General features: G+C 35.9%; 1 protein-coding gene across 14 annotated transcripts in view; it reads left to right on the top strand.

The window, feature by feature from the left end:
• The window catches only part of MED12L (mediator complex subunit 12L), a 370,226-nt gene that overhangs the window by 100,112 nt on the left and 253,439 nt on the right, over positions 1 to 16,675 (top strand). The gene's annotated exons all lie outside the window — the stretch shown is intronic.

The following is a 16,675-nucleotide window of genomic DNA, read 5'->3' as shown; positions in this document are numbered from 1 at the left end:
CAGCTGAGGACGTTTATCCCCCTCACCCAGGGCTATGAAGTTTCTTTATTTAAAGGCCCACAAAACAAAGTTTTTGTTTTTACTATAGTCTGGCCCTCCAACAGTCTGAAGGACAGTGAACTGGTCCTCTATTTAAAAAGTTTGAGGACCCCTGCTATAGATGCTAATCTTCAAAATGGTGCTACATCCAGTCCCTATCTCTTGGAGTTGGTTACTTTGTGAACCTGAAGGGGCTGTGTAGACGTTCCTCTTCTGACACTTTTGGGCTGTGTGATCCTGAGTGAGTCACTTAAGTCTGTAAGGTGATACCTTTCAGAGAAGGTACAGAAGAGATGCTGATCTGCATCCTTATCTAAACTGTTTCCTGTGTCAGTGTAATCATAGGTCCAAATTCTATCCCTAATAAGAAAATGGTGCTTTAAAATTGGTAAAGTATTCTACTTATACTCTCACAACCTCACCACATCCTTGGGAGGTAGTACAGATATATTTGAATTTTTATTCATATTATAATGTTTTTTATCATTTTCAATTTCATGTGTGTTCCTTTTCTACCCAGAAAGTCTCCCCAGCAAGTAAGAAAGTACAGACTAATGTCATGGCCATTTCACAGATGATCTGAGAAAATTTGAGCCAGGATTTACACCAAATTCCATCTAACATATATTATACATTCTTTTTGTATGAAACTTATTTGCCATTTTTAGTCTGATTCCCTGATTTCAGACAAAGTGACTTCATCTCAGAATTCAAAAAAAAAAGAGGACTCTTTAACAGTTAAATCCCATTATTCTAATCACTTCCCATTGAGAGTTTCTTTCAAGGATTTTAGGAAGAAGAGTGAACTTTTTAAGTATAAGTCAAATCATAACTGAATCCCTTTAAACCATCATTAAGGATCTTTTCCCACTTCTCTATTATTAGAATATTGATGAGAGACATCACTTGTACATTTGACACAGTGCTAATTAGTGGCAACTGCCAAGTAATTGGCTGGTGCAGAGATTTTCCATTTTGGATTTCAGCATCTGCCTCAGACAGTTTCCCTCTCCCTGCACAGAACTATGATATCTTTAACTTCCAAACCACTTACTGGATACTGGTAGTGTGACTATTGGCAAGTCAGTTCAATATAAAGATCTATTTATTGGGTTCCTTCTGAATCCAAATCTCTGTGCTATGAATGTAGGATTGAAAGATAAAATGACAGTTAGCCCACAAGGAGGTTATGTTGCATTGGGGAAAGGGAAATGATATAACTTTTTTAAGTTTTATTTTTGATACACATTGCTTTATGAATTATGTTGGGAGAGAAAAATCAGAGCAAATGGAAAAAACCTGGGAGGGATTAAAAAAAAAGCAGAAAAAAGAAGTGAAAATAGCATGTGTTGATCTACATTCATCCTCCTTAGTTCTTTTTCTGGATGCAGATGGCATTTTCTGTCCAAAGTCTAATGGGATTGCTTTAGATCACTGAACTAATGAGAAGAACCTTCTTTTATAATTGATCTTCTCACATTCTTGCTTTTATTGTGTACAATGTATTCCTGGTTCTGCTTGTATTGGTCAGCATTAGTTCAAGTAAATCTTTCCAGGACTTTCTAAAATCGGCTTGTTCATCATTTTTTATAGAACAATAACATTGCATTATCTTCATGAACCACAACTTGTTTAGCCATTCCCTACCTGATCGGCATCTACTCCTTTTCCAATTCTTTGCTACCACAAAAAGAGCTGCTACAAACATGTTTGTACATGTGGGTCCTTTTCCCTCTTTTGTGATTTCCTTTGGATACAGACTCAGTAGTGGCACTATCAAAAACAGTTTGATAGCCCTTTGGGCATAGTTCCAAATTCTCTCTAGAGAACTCCACCAACAATGCATTAGTGCAGGAGTCCTCAAACTTTTAAAATAGGGGGCCAGTTCACTGTCCCACAGAATGTTGGGGGGCCAGACTATAGTAAAAACAAAAACTTTGTTTTGTGGACCTTTAAATAAAGAAACTTCATAGCCCTGGGTGAGGAGGATAAACGTCCTCAGCTGCTGCATCTGGCTCACGGCCCGTAGTTTGAGGACCCCTGAATTAGTGTTTCATTTTTTCCATATCCCCTCCAACATTTATGGTTGTCTTTTCCTATCATTTTAGCCAATCTGAGAGGTGGTGAGGTGGTACTTGAGAGTAATTTGCATTTCTTTAATCAGTAGTAATTTGGGACATTTTTTTCATATAACTATAAACGACTTTAATTTCATCATCTGAAAATTGCCTGTTCATATCCTTTGACCATTTGTCAATTGGGGGAAGTTACACAAAAGTAATTACAGTAACCTGTAGAGAGGATTAGGTCCAAAGCAGGTCCACAGAAAGGAAGGTGATACAATTTCTACAAAAGTAATTACGTTACGAAGTAGAGAGGACTGGGGTAAGAAGAAAACATTTTGTTTTTGGAAAATCAGAGAAAGCTACAAGTGCTGAAGATATTTTTCGTTTCATAGAGCACCAATGACATCATGGTGTTTAAGTGACAATGTTGTGCAAAGCCATCATCTTCCTCTCTCTTCCTGTTTTAATGAAATTCAGTGGTATGACAAAAGTCAAGATGGCCCTGGATGCAGTGGGCGATCTTGGCATCTTGGAGATAAAGGATTTTGCAAGAAAGAGAGGCTGGGGCAGCTAGGTGGTGCAGTGGATAGAGCACCAGTCCAGAAGTCAGGAGGACCAGAATTCAAACCTAGCATCAGACACTTAAAACTTCCTAACTGTGTGACCCTGGGCAAGTCACTTAACCTCAATTGCCTCAGCAAAAACAACAACAACAACAACAACAAAAAAAAAGCCTTTTGAAAGGAAGGAAGGGAGGGAGGGAGGGAAGCTAGAGAGTCCCAGAAATTCTATGCAGATACCCAGAGATGGGAGATAGTATGTCATATATGAAGAATACCTACAAGTTCAATTTCATTAGAGTATAGAGTAAAGTATAGGCAGCTAGGTGGTGCCATAGTGCATTGGGCACTAGATTGGGAGTCAGGAAGACTAATCTTCATGAGTACAAATCTGATTTTGGACATTCACTAGCTGTGTGATCCTGGGCATATCACTTTATCCTTTTTGCCTCAGTTTCCTCATCTATAAAATGAACTGGAAAAAGAAATGGTAAACTACTCCAGTACTTTTTTCAAGAATTGGGTAAATGTCTGATTTCTCTCTGTTGTGACCAATTTTGGAAGTTCAGCCAACACCTTACTTTTGGCCATTACACACAAAGTGACTATTATACTGCTTATGCTTTGCTTATTAGTAATCATACTAAATTACATGTGAAATACTTTTATTAAAGTTTGCAAAGGGATTGACTAAATATTTACTTGATTTTTAAACTTTTTGTTTTAATTGGCTAACCATATAGTATTGAATGACGGTGTCTCAAAAGTCTTCCCTTAGTGTCCAATTACAAGTTTGGTTTTTCTCTGCTTCCTTAATGAGGGAGTGTGTAGCATACTCATAACAGATTGATTTCCCCTCCACCCCCTTTTTTTTCTTATAACAATGAGTTATCTCAGAAAAATCAAACCTCATTTTCTTGAGAATTTAATATTCCCCTGTGCTTACATGTCTGAAAGATAGAGTAGCTAATTATTATTCCTACTTAAATAGCAAATCTAAGGCTTGACAAGGCATGAGAAGTTGGAGAGGCTGTTATGTAATTGAGCAATAATAGGAAAGAAATATCAGTGTTCCATAGGACAACACAGTGGGTCAGTTCTTTCTCTTTAGATACTTTAAAAATGGATGGGGAAATACAAAGGAAAACTGGCTTTTTTCCCTTGAAATAGTTTTCTTTTAATTGTATTTTATTTTTTCCCAATTATATATAAAGGTAATCTTAAAAATTCATTTTAAAAAATTTTGAGTTCTGCTTTCTCTCCCTGCTTCCTTCATCTCCCTCCTCCCTAAGATGATAAATGACTTAATATAGATTATCTATGTGCAACCATGCAAAACATATGAAATCTTTTTTTTTAATAGCTGGGAAATTTTGATCACAAATATAATTTACATTGTGAGACAGCCAGGTGATACTATAGTGCATAGAGCACCTGGACTGGAGAAGAGAAGACTCATCTTCTTGAATTTAAATATGACCTCAGACACTAGCTATATGACCATTGACAAATCACTTAACTTGCCTCAGTTTTCTCATCTGTAAAGTGAACTGAAGAAGGAAATGGCAAATCTCTTCAGGATCTTTGCCAAGAAAACTCCTAATAGGCTTATAAAGAGTTGGACATGATTGAACAACAATAAACGCCATTCTTTGGCAAGTGTTCCTTTGTTTCATCTTCGTGAAGCATGATTTAATATTGTAATTTTGAATATTTATCTCTTGTATTATTAACACACTCCTTATTTGTGAATTTTCTAGGTCTTCAATCATGGGATTGTTGAATTTAAAGTGGGAAAGAATCTTACACATTCGCTAATCCAACATTTTATAAATAGCCCCTGTGCTTGATGGAGAAACCAATGCCCTTGAGAAGGCAATGTGACTTGTCCAGGGTCCTGAAAGAGAACATCTAGTGTCTCTCTTCCCCAATTAGACTTCAATTCCTTAAGGGAAAAAGCCATGTCTTACACATCTGTGTCTTTCCTTGTTAGATAGTAGGTATTCAGTAAATCCTGTTTGGGTGGATAATTTACCTTTTGCCCTTGGAAATTGACCTGATGTATTCTTCAGGGCCAGACTTTGCCTCCTAGGGTAGTAATTAGCCGATTGAATAAGGCAAGTTAATGGAAGAAGTTTAGCAAAGACCCTTGGGAATCATCCTCGTTAGGAAATTCCTTGTTTTATGAGTGACCTTGGAAAGCTCAAACATGAAATCTACTTCATGACCTAATCCCAAGGAGTTTTGTTAGTTAAAACCTAGTTTTAAAATTAGGTTTTAACTTTTAAAAGTTAATTAAATACTGTCAAGGTGGCAGTTTTAGGTAAGGTGAAATCATATGCAATAGGTGAAGTAGATAGGCCTTGAGTGTAACCTAGAAAACTTGTTCCTTACTGCATAGTTGAAGTCAAAACCTGCTGCTAATTAAATTCAAAAAGCATTTCTTGAGCCTCTACTATATTGTGTTCTGTGTATTAGAGAAATGAAAAAAAAAAAAAAAAGTCAAATAGTCCCAGGTCCTCAAGGAATTCCCAGTCTGATGGAGGAGACAATAGATTAACAACTATGTATAAACAAATTATATGCAGGAAAAGTTGGAGATTTCAAAGGGAAATCTCCCTTTTCAAATTTCAAAGGGAAGGCACTGAGCATTAAGGGAACAGGGAAAGGCTTCTTTCAGGAGGTAGGATTTTAGCTGGGTCTTCTAGGAAGCCAGGAGAAATAAGTAGATAAAGGAAAGATGAGAGGATAACCAGTGGAAATGCCTGGTATGAGAAGAGGGAGGGAGTGTTTTAAGTGAGGAAGTTAGAGTTACTGAGTAGTAGAACACCCATAGGTATATAAGACTAGAAAGGTAGGAGGGGGCCAAGTCATAGAGGGCTTTTTAAAAAGCCCAGTAGAGTTTTTATATTTGATCCTGCAGGTAATAGTAAACCACAGGAATCAATTTTTATTTCTCTGAAACCAACCCTAATGAAAGTTGATGGCAGACACACTTGTCAATGAGCTCATCCCTTATTTGGAGGGAACATCTTGTTTCCTCTATATGATGACTCAAATTTAGTTGTGATCTTTAAGTAAATGAAATATCAATACTTGAAAAGTAATTTTGTTGTAAAGACAGGGGAAAGTATTGGATATAGAATCAAGTAAATATTGTTTGAGGGTGGGCCAGATCACATTTATCTATAATATTGGTAAGGTTAATGGCAGGTTCAGGGTTCAGGGAACCAAATGAAGAGGTTTGACTCCCCTAAATCCCCTTGGGATTTGGCGCATGGTTAGGGAATTGTTGGAATCCCCCTTCTAGTGGCGCAGAGGTCCTTCGTAAAGGAATTTATGAACCCCCAAAAGCTAGACTGATAAAAAGAAGTTTATTATAGGCATTTGGAAGTCAGCTTTTGTTATGCATGAATAGAAAGGCTGAATTCCTTAGTGGCAAGGTCCTGACGGAGAAGTGAAGTTTCTAGTAGAGAAATCCCAACAGAGAAGTATAAAGTCTTATTAGGAAAGTAGGTGAGGATAAAGAGAGGGTAACGCTGAAAGAGAGTATTCCAGAGGGCAGAGTTTGCTAATATGCCATGGATGACATATTGGGTCCTCTGTGAGGATTGGGTTTAAAATTGCCGTTTTTATAATAGAAGCCTTTGGCTGCAAGCTCATACCTGCTCCCCTTCCCAGTGGGGGCTGGTGGGTGGAGTTTGAGCTGGAATTGAATAGAAAATCTTCAATTAAATAGAGTTGGAATTCTCCAATTTATGACTCAACCAGCCCCACCTAGATAACAGAATGAAGTGGTTTGTCCTCCTGCAGGGTCTTTATGGCAGCAGGATTCAAGGAGAAAGTCTCAAGTGTTCTACCTCATGGCTCATTCCCAAAGTCAGAGAGAGAGAGAGAGAGAGTTTTGGGGTTCCCCTCGTCATTATGATATGATGTGATTTAATGTGATATATATATATGATCTATCTATCTATATATATATATATATACATACATATACACACATGTACACACACACATGCGCACATATAGTTGTGTGATTTCCTCCACATATTGACTGAATCCTTTGCCTCTTTGTTACCTTTGTTATCTGGTGGGTCCTTCTCTGCTGCCTTCAAAATGTAAATATGTAAGTGTGATTCCCTCTAGTGGTATTCAACAATATAGTAATGGGAATGGGGAAAGTAGATGATAGTCATACATAGTGTGCCCCAGGGCAATGGGGCAGCTAAGTGGTTCAGTGGATAGAGCACCAACCCTGAAGTTAGGAGGACCTGAATTCAAATTTGGTCTCAGACACTTAACATTTCTTAGCTGTGTGACCCTGGGCTTAACCCTAATTGCCTCAGCAAAAAATAAAAAAATAAAGATACAAGGCAATATATCATTAAACATACACATGTTGATATGGAATCAGGACTATAAAGAAGAAGAAGGCCGAGCAAGTTAGGTCAGGGTAGAGGGAGACGTCAGAAATGGCAGCAAAGAATGGCATTTTTCTCCTAGAGGGCTGTGCAAAACATGGTCCTTCTCATATCCCTTTCATCATACCATTTGTGTATGTGACTTTTCCTCTACTAGACAATAAATTTTGAATTTGAAGACAAGGACAGAACATTTAAAATTTTTTGTTCACCTTTGAATATAGCTGGAGTTTAATTAAACGTTTATTGAATTGAATTGAACGAGGCTGACTTTTACATACAGCTGGTTAATAAGAAGATATGCAAGATAAAAATTTTGTATTTGGATCATTAACTTGATTAATTGCTTTTTAATTAGTATTAGAAAGGAAAATATTCAAGTTCAAAAGACCTGTGTTATCTACATCAGCTATTATTGTGATTGACTTTTAATGAAGCCTTAAAAAAAAATACACCAGTTCTGTGATGTGTTTGTAATTCTCATTTGTAATAAAAAGTCATTAATTCCAACACTACTTATTCAAAATCTGTTAAAATTTAGAGAAGCTAGGCAGCAGATAACATTTCTTTTGGTCAGGGAATGGATGAACATTTTTGAGCTCTGTAAATAAATGTCTTTTTAAAGTAATTTAATGGATGAATATGATGTTTTTAGAAAATGTTTTATTTAAAAGGGGGGGGGGGAATCCTCTTTAAAGTATCCAAGGACTGGGAGAGTGGTGCAGGCCTGTAATCTCTGTAACCAGGAAGTTAGTGATCACCTCAGTCGGAGAGGTTTGAGCAGCAGTATGGCTAAAGCTGATTGGGTGTGTGCATTAAAAATGGGCTCATATAGTGAGCAGAATATCACCAGACTTCTTTAAGGAGATCTAAACTGTCCCTAGTCAAAGATCTTATACCAAACAACAATGGAATAGGGCCCGTGAATGGCTTGTATACTGCTAACCTGGTCAAGATATGGTAAACCCAGTCTTATAAAAAATGAAATTACTCAAGTATCCACCTATATGCACTGGATTAGAGGTAATGCTGTAATAATAAAGTGTGAACATGTATTCTTGGAGCTCAAATTATGCTCTATTTAAGGAAACTCTAATACAATATTAAATAGTAACGGTGATAGTGGGCAACCTTGTTTCACTCCTGACCTTATTGGAATTGGTTGCAGTTTGTCCCCATTACATATGATGCTTACTGATGGTTTTAAATGGATGCTACTGATTATTTTATTTAAGGAAACTCTCACTTGGGATGAGCATTGGGTGAATAAATGACCAGTTTTATCCACTGCTTTGTATTCCAAGTATTATCTCTACCATTGGAACTCTGCCAAGTGTCCTAAACAATTCCTTTTCTTCCTTTTATACTTTTTTGTCCATCATTGGTACTTTTTACTTGGATATTTCACTCATTCTCCGTCTGCCTACCCCATTTCCTATTTAACACAGGGCTTAGGAGTGTGGGAATGTAGAAAAGCATGAAGCCTCAGGCTCAAGGCTAGGAGATCTTAGAGATTTGGAAAGGACTCAGGATTCAGAAATATCATCAGACCTATTTCAGCTATTTTTACAGTTTAAATAGGCCTTTGTGTCTCGGTCTGGAAACTTAACCACCAACATATGGTGTGAAAATGTGTATCACGTTCCAGGCTGCAAATGCCCAACTTCCAAACACTTTTGGAATCTAGCTTGTAAACTGAAAACTAGCTGTTTTTGAAAATTGTAAAACTGTGTCTTCCAAAAATATCCGATAGATCATATTTTCCATTAATTCCGGCTTGTTACCTGTTCCCAATTTATCAAAAATTTTGAGCATTTGCTGCATTTTAAATTGATTAATATTGATGCCTTCATTTATTTTATGTAGAATTGACATTTGAAGCTAGAATCACCTAAGTTAAATTGCAAATCAATTTTATGTGCTCTTGCTTCTTGGAGTGTAAATATTTGCAAGCACTTGGGTTTGACACTGATTGAGTTTTGAGTGTGTAAACATAAAGTAATTTCCATATTATTCTTTAGTGCTTTGGCATGGATATTAGTAAGCTATGATGATGTAAGAGAATTGTAAATACTTTGGAGCTTTGGAGATTTCGGCCTCTCTGCTCATTAGATTTGTGGTTTACCCAGAAAGAGAAAGAAAGCTAGGCTGGAATGGAAGGACTAAGAGCTAAGGGAGGACAGAGAGACTATCTAGCAAGTTGGCCCATGATTTGGGGGTCGGCCAGAATGAAGTGGAATATCAAATAGAACAGGCATATCTACCTTATATGTATTCTGTGACATTTGGATATACTGTGCAAGGTGAAATTCTAGGATTATAAAATGAATTTAATTGTAAACAAAAATGCATAATCTCAAAATATTTGATCAGGCAAATGTAATCTCCCTCTCCCTTTACATATTTTGAGGTATATTACATAGTAAGGTCATGTGACCATAAAATTTTAGATTTAAAGCTGCATGAAACTTTTACAAGTAAGTAATAAGTGTAATTTTAGCCTCCTCATTTTACAGATGGGGAAATTGGGGCCCAAGTGATTTTTTAAAAAATAGTATAACTTCTTATATTGATATTGATATTAAATATTGATAATGATATTAAAATCCATTTAGGAAATATTTAGGGTACTACCTTAAACCTTTTATATTTTGTTTTATGGAGCTGATTTAAACTTTTTCTAGACTGCTTCTAGTTCATTTCAAAGAGCAACATTAATTTACAGTCACAGTGTGTAATAATTTTTTTAAAGATAACACAAGTACTTTAAGAAAATAATTTCTCTCTGGAATTGATTTCAATCTGGAGGATTAAATAAATATTTCACTTAGCGTCTTTCTCTTGTCAGTCAACAAGCAATAATTAAGCTTCTACTGCATCCCAGGCACTGTGCCAAACCTTGGGGATATAGGGAGAGGCAAAATACCATCCCTATTCTCAAGAAGCTCATAGAGATCTGATCTTGGAGGCCATTATTAGAAATTCTTGGGCATAAGGAAAATCCAGATGGAGGGAGTAGAAATATTTCAATGGTGGTGAAGAAGGTAGTGGGAAGGGAAGGGAGAGAATGAAAGAAGAAAGCCATTTCCAAAATATGGAAAAGGTAGGTTGTGGTAGAGGGGCCATTATGCCCATGTGATGCTGAGGGTGTTGACCCTCATAGGAAACATGTCCTTTCCTTGTGATGAGGGCTCCCAAACCCCAGCATCTCCAGGTTACCTAAAACTCTACTGAGATGGTTCTATAAATGATTTGGTGTTGGGAATATAATAAATGCTCATTGAAAAGTTGTTGATTGATTGTTCATTCATTGTATATAAACAGTGATTGCAGAGACTTCATGACTATCCGAACTTTAATTTGGACCTCCCTGAATGCAGATGGATTCACATGCAAAATGTGACAGCTGTTTTTAAAGAAGAGTTCTGTAAAGAACTTGGGGCTTTCACCAAACTAGCCAGCTGGTGCTATTTTTCAGGTCTTAATTTGGGCTGTTTATCCAAACACAAATAACTTTTCAGTTTGTAGTTAAGAAAAATGTATAATTATTGTTTCTAACATGGAAACTAGTGACCTTTTGTTTTATTTTAAATTGAAGAGCTGTAATATTGCCCAGTCATAGAATCTCAGACTTGGCATGCTAGGACCATCAAATCGAACTTAATACCTTAGCTGGATTACTCTTTATAAAAAATCTCATTATGATCATAAAACTTTAGCTTGAAGAGAAACCCACCTTCCAAGTCAACCCATTCCACTTTAGTTTTGGGGTTTTTCTCTTTACATTGACCCAGTAACTATTTCTGGGACTTGAACTCTTTGATCCTGTTTACCTCTCTGTGGTCAAGCAGAAAAGTCTAATCCCTTTGTCCATGTGACAAGCCTTCAGATATTTGAACTTAGCCATTACCTCTTCCTCCCCTATCTTTCTCCCCCATTCTTTCCTTTTCTAGGCAAAGACATTCAGTTCCTTCGATCAGTCCTTAAATGTAGTAACGCAGAGGCTCCAATTTGCTTTTTTAGGAATTTTTAGAATTGGAAATTTTTTAGATTTGGAAAGAAAATCTCTCCCCTCAAGAAGTAGTTGAATAAAATCTCAGATATCACCATTTTTAAGGTCATTCTTATATATATACAGTCATTATGTTTATAACAATTAATCTTTGTCACAAAGATAACTGGCTTTTTAGTTTAGTATTCTCTTTAATGAATCCTTTTTTTAAAAAAGTGAACCACGATGAATTTAGTGTAAATCATCAAAAAATATCTCTTGCTTTTGAGAAAGAGAATGTTTCTGTTAATAAAGGCATCGATACTTTTCTTGTATACATAAAAAAGGTCAACATTATGAGTCTAACCATTTTGACTCTGAAGGAATGACCTTTTAAATGTCAGTGAGACTTTGCAGTAGGATAGCTTAGTTATGAAACTTGGACTTGGCCAGGCATTAAATCAGTTTGCTGAAGAAAATAGTTCAATGTTGATTTTTAAACTAATGAAGGTTTTTAAAAAATTGGTTTTGTGCATGTTTGGTATGAAAATAAAGTCCAGCTAATAGAAATTGTATAGTGTTTATTAGGTTCATCACAAGAGAAAAAATTTTTCTTTTTCATTTTTCATAGTCTTTTTTTTTTTGTGAAAAAAATATTTTTAGTAACTTTTCTCATTTTTTTCACTTATTTCTGTTTTCCCAAGTTCGCTATTTTAGAGGACAGTAACCATTCCACCATTCTAATTTGAAATCATAACTGCAGAGCCCTGCTTTGTGATTTATGGTTATTAGCAAGTCATCAAAATAGAACAATTATGGAATACATTCCTCATAATATTAGGCAGCTTTCTAAAGTGAGTTGAAGTTGTAGATGATTTGCTTCTGTACATGTTGACAATTGTAATTTGTGAAATGAAAAGTGTGATGGATGAACTTAACCTAGGAGCAGCACCCCCAAATAACATCCTAAAAGTTTCAGAGCCAGTGCTGATACACTTTGGTAGAGTTTTCTCACCAACAATTTGCTGTGCAAAAAGAAATCTTATATTTAGTTTAAAAAAGGTGGTGGGGGGAGATGACGTCTTACTTTTGGGGTAATATTTACCAAGAAACCTCTGTTTTTCTATAAAGTTACTCTTTTACCAAATACAGTCTCAATTCTTTTTTTGTCTGTTTAGTCTGAAAAGTAATGTTTTCTAAACTGCCCTATTAAAGACCTTACCCCCAGGTCTCCTACTGTATCCAGGCCCATCTCCAATCATCCTGATCTATTATCTGGCTGCTTAACTCAAATGATTCCAGAAGAGAAAGTGTGGCAGGTAACCTGGCTCAGCCCTCCCTCACTCAAATCCAATTCAATTGCTTGTCAAGGTATTACCTCCCCATTCTTGGTCTTTGAGAAAGAAGTACTAAGGATTACATCAATTTTTAGATTGTCAGTAAGCACTTAATACTTTTCTAAGCACTGGGCATATAAATTTTATATGCAAATAAAAAACAAAGCCACTTCTTGCCCTCAAGGAGCTTACAATCTAATGTAGAAAGATTATACCTAAAAAGAAAGTGAAAAAGAGTGGAGAGGGAGACCTATGAGGGCTAGGGCTAGTGTAAAAGGAAGAGTTTCTAACATAAGGAAAAAAAATGACTCTGTAAATAGAAACCTTGGAGCCCATGGGCCCTTCCCACCTCCACTTATAAAAATCACTTCTTTGTCACTTCAAAGACCTGAATATTATAGATCTTTAACAGATTTTAATTTGGTAGTAATATATTTTTTTTTTACAATTTTCTTTGTTACAATTTTAGAATTGCTTTTAATTGAATTTTTTAAAGTCCTGATTTAATTTTTAGATATCATAGGCTGCATTTTTGTAGAATTTTGAAGACAATCTGTCAAGTTCAGTACCTTTCTCCTTTTTGCTAAGGAAATGAATCTTCAGAAAAGAAAAACAAAAGGAAAATTGGATTGTTTTTTCATTCCAGGAAATCTTTAGAATTACAGTATAAATCAGTAGGTTCTTTTAATTTCTTTTTTGGCTAGGTCATCAAAGAAAAAAATTTCCTAATCAACTGGAATATTTGGCCTTGACGTGACTTGCTATCATGCGAATGGAACTCAGCAGAAGAAAGAACATTTTAATTTAGCTAGAAAGATGGTTTTTTGATAAGTTAACTTGAAGTTGCTCTGAATAATGATATAGCCAAAGGAATAAGATTGCTATCAGTTGAACTATTAGGATATGTCATTCTACATAATTTCAGAAACAGACATCTGTAATTAGGGTTAGCTGCTTGTCCTGGCCAGTGAGGTTATGATAAGACTTGTATTACAGCATTGCTGTATCTCACAGTGGCAAGCTTGGTGATTTACCTCATCCAGTTTTAAATAATAAGTGTCATTTATATAGCAAGTTATCATTTGCAAAGTGCTTGACATATATTATCAGAATGGAATCTTGCAACAACCCTGAGTGGTAGATAATACAGATATTATTCTCATTTTACAAATGACAAAATTTAGGCTCAGAAAAACTAAGTGATTTCACCAGCATCACACAGCTTACTGCTATCAGAATCGGGGTTTTAACCCAGATCTTTTTGACTCCGAGTTAGTTGCATGGTTCAATATGTCAAGCTACATTTATCTCAAGTTTAGGTCAATAACATTGGCCAATTGTGTGTCTTAAATTAAAATTAATTTTAGTGTATTAGGAAACAGATTTTTCAAGTTTTATGCTCATTAGCCCACTTAATGTTTCTGTGGCAATGCTATCAGCCAGTGAATGTACCTTGGCAGGGACTTGGCTAGTCATTAAATTTGCTTACTAAATAAAATAGTGCCATGTTGGTTTTGAAGTCAATAAAGTTTCTTTTTTTTTTTTTTTTTTCAAAATATGGTTCAAATATGCATGGTTTAGTGGCTTTGGAGACATAATTCTCGATTACTTTCTAAAATGGCCAGACTCATTCATAACTTTAGCAAGAGAACACTGTTTATAGGTTATTATCAAGTTCCTCATTTTCGTCTTTTGTCTTCTTTGCTATAGTCTAATTTATGTAACCTCAGCGTTCCTTTAATTTGCATTTTTCCTATTATTAGTGACCAGAACATTTTTCACATGATTTTCAAGAACATAGATTTCTTCCTTTGAGAACTGCCTGCTCATATCCATTGACCATTTTTTTAAACTAGGGGATGTCTCTTAATCTTTTAAGTTTGAAGCAGTGGGACACTAATGCATTGTTGGTGGAGTTAGGAAATGATTCAACCATTCTGGAGAGCAATGTGGAACAGTGCCCAAAGGTTATCAAACTTTGCATACCCTTTGACCCAGCAGTGCCATTACTGGATCTGTATCCTAAGGAAATCATAAAGGAGGAAAAGGACCCACATGTGCACAAATGTTTATAGAAGCTCTTTTTGTGATGACAAAGAATTGGAAAATGAATAGATGCTCATCAATTGGGGAATGGCTAAACAAGTTGTGGTATATGAAAGTAATGGAATATTATTGTTCTATAAAAATTGATGAACAAGTTGATTATAGAAAGGCCTGGAAAGATTTACTTGAACTGATGCTGAGCAAAACAAGCAGAATCAGGAATACGTTGTACACAGTGATTGCAAGAATGTGTGATGATCAACTATGGAAGATTTGGTTCTTCTCAGTATTTCAGTGATCTAAAGCAATCTCGATAGACTTTGGACAGAAAATGCCATCTGCATCCAGGAAAAGAACTAAGGAGACTTAATGTAAATTAACACATGCTAGGTTTATTTCTTTTTCTGTTTTTTATCTCTCATAGTTTTCCTCTTTTGCTCCGATTTTTCTTTTCCAACATTATTCATAAAGCAATTTGTATTAAAAAATTAAAAAAAAATCAAATTTTAAAAAAGTAATAGCCTCCATCCAACAGAATTTGTTTTGAGAATTAAATGGGATAATTCTTGGAAAGAGCTTATTTCATAGTAGGGTGCTTAATAAATGCTTGTTTCCTTCTCCCCCCCCAAAAAAAAAAAAAAACCAAATAGATTTAAAGCAGTTCTTTTTATATCTTGAATAAGTGGCACCTTGGTTGGATAGGTGGACTTAAGAGTTAGGAAGACTCAATTTCATGTATTCAAATCTAGCATCAGACACTTAATTAGCTGTGAGACCCCGGACAAGTCACTTACCTCTGTTTCCCCCATTTTCCTCAACTGTCAAATGAACTGGAGAAGGAAATGGCAAACTACTTCAATATCTTTGCCAAGAAAACCCAAATGGAGTAATGAAGAGTAGGACATGACTGAAATGACTCAACAACAATAACATGATACCTTTATCTAAGAAACCTGAACAACTGACCAACAGTAACTTTACATATAGTGAGCAACTTAATAAATGCTTGTTAACAGTGCTGTTGTATTGTGAAATTTACCCTGAGCTGATGACCTATTTATCATTTCTATGAAAGTTGACTACTTCCTATAGCTTTGGTTCTGTAAAAGTATGACATTATGTAAAACAGCTGATAAGTAGGCTCTTCCTGGATTGAAATAACTGTTGATTTGTATTCTTCTTTTCTCCAGTCCTAGAATGCTCAGCTGTTTTATCTTTTTGCCCACCAGCTTCCTTTTTCTGCACTATTAGAGTATATCTTTCTTCTCCTCCAGACTTTTACTGCCACTGGCTTTCCTTATTTTTAAAATTTTGTCTTCTGGAATTCACATGGCCCCTCTTTGGTTAAGAGGCTCAGTACCTTATCCTCGACACGAGCCTCCTTTCCTTTTTCCACTCAATCCTCCAAAGAGTAGTGGAAATTATCTTCCTAAGTATAAGTCTGACTGTTAACTCTTCGTCTTAGAAATCTGCTTCACCTAGAATAAAAAGCACCCTCAATGTACAGCCTGCCACAATCAAACTCTAGCTTGACCCTAGAGGCAACTAGGGCAGCTCATTGAATGGAGTATTGGAAATACAGGAAGAGCTGAGTTCTCTGTGAACTTGGGTGTGTCACAAATTTCTCTGTCTTAATTTTCACATTTCACAAAATGAGGTTAATTAGCATCTATTTCACAAATTTATTGTGGGGATTGAATGAGACCACACTGAAGATCTTACGGCACTCTGTAATTGTGAATTACACCATTCCATTCTTTTAGGGAAGTTACATTTGCATTCAGAGTATCCTTTCCCTTCTGGCAGTGATTTGACTAATCAAATACTATTATATTGGGCCCAGCTTTCATGCCTTTGGCCCTCTACAGTGTCCTGTTCATGGATTCTTTCTCAGAAATTAAAGATGCCTCCCTTTGGATTTCTTAGATGGGAATGTCCCATCCTGGATATTGTGGGGATGGTAGCAGGTTTGTCTCACTCATTAGCCAGTTTGTTATTTTGCTAAAGTAATCACTTGGTTAAATGTTTGTTCAGTGAATGAATGAAACAAGGTTTTTTCATGTTTGTTGATTGCCTGATGGATTGACTCAAGTAGAATAAGCTTAATCCAATTGAAACAACCAGTTTGGCCAAACAGTTTGGATATGTGGTACCAGACCACATTTGGTACACCTGGCAAAACACAGAATGGTAGAACCAAAAAAGACATTGT

Source organism: Sarcophilus harrisii, chromosome 3, assembly GCF_902635505.1.
Source record: "Sarcophilus harrisii chromosome 3, mSarHar1.11, whole genome shotgun sequence".
Taxonomy (NCBI): Eukaryota; Metazoa; Chordata; class Mammalia; order Dasyuromorphia; family Dasyuridae; genus Sarcophilus; species Sarcophilus harrisii.
This window is presented reverse-complemented; position numbering and strand designations above follow the sequence as displayed.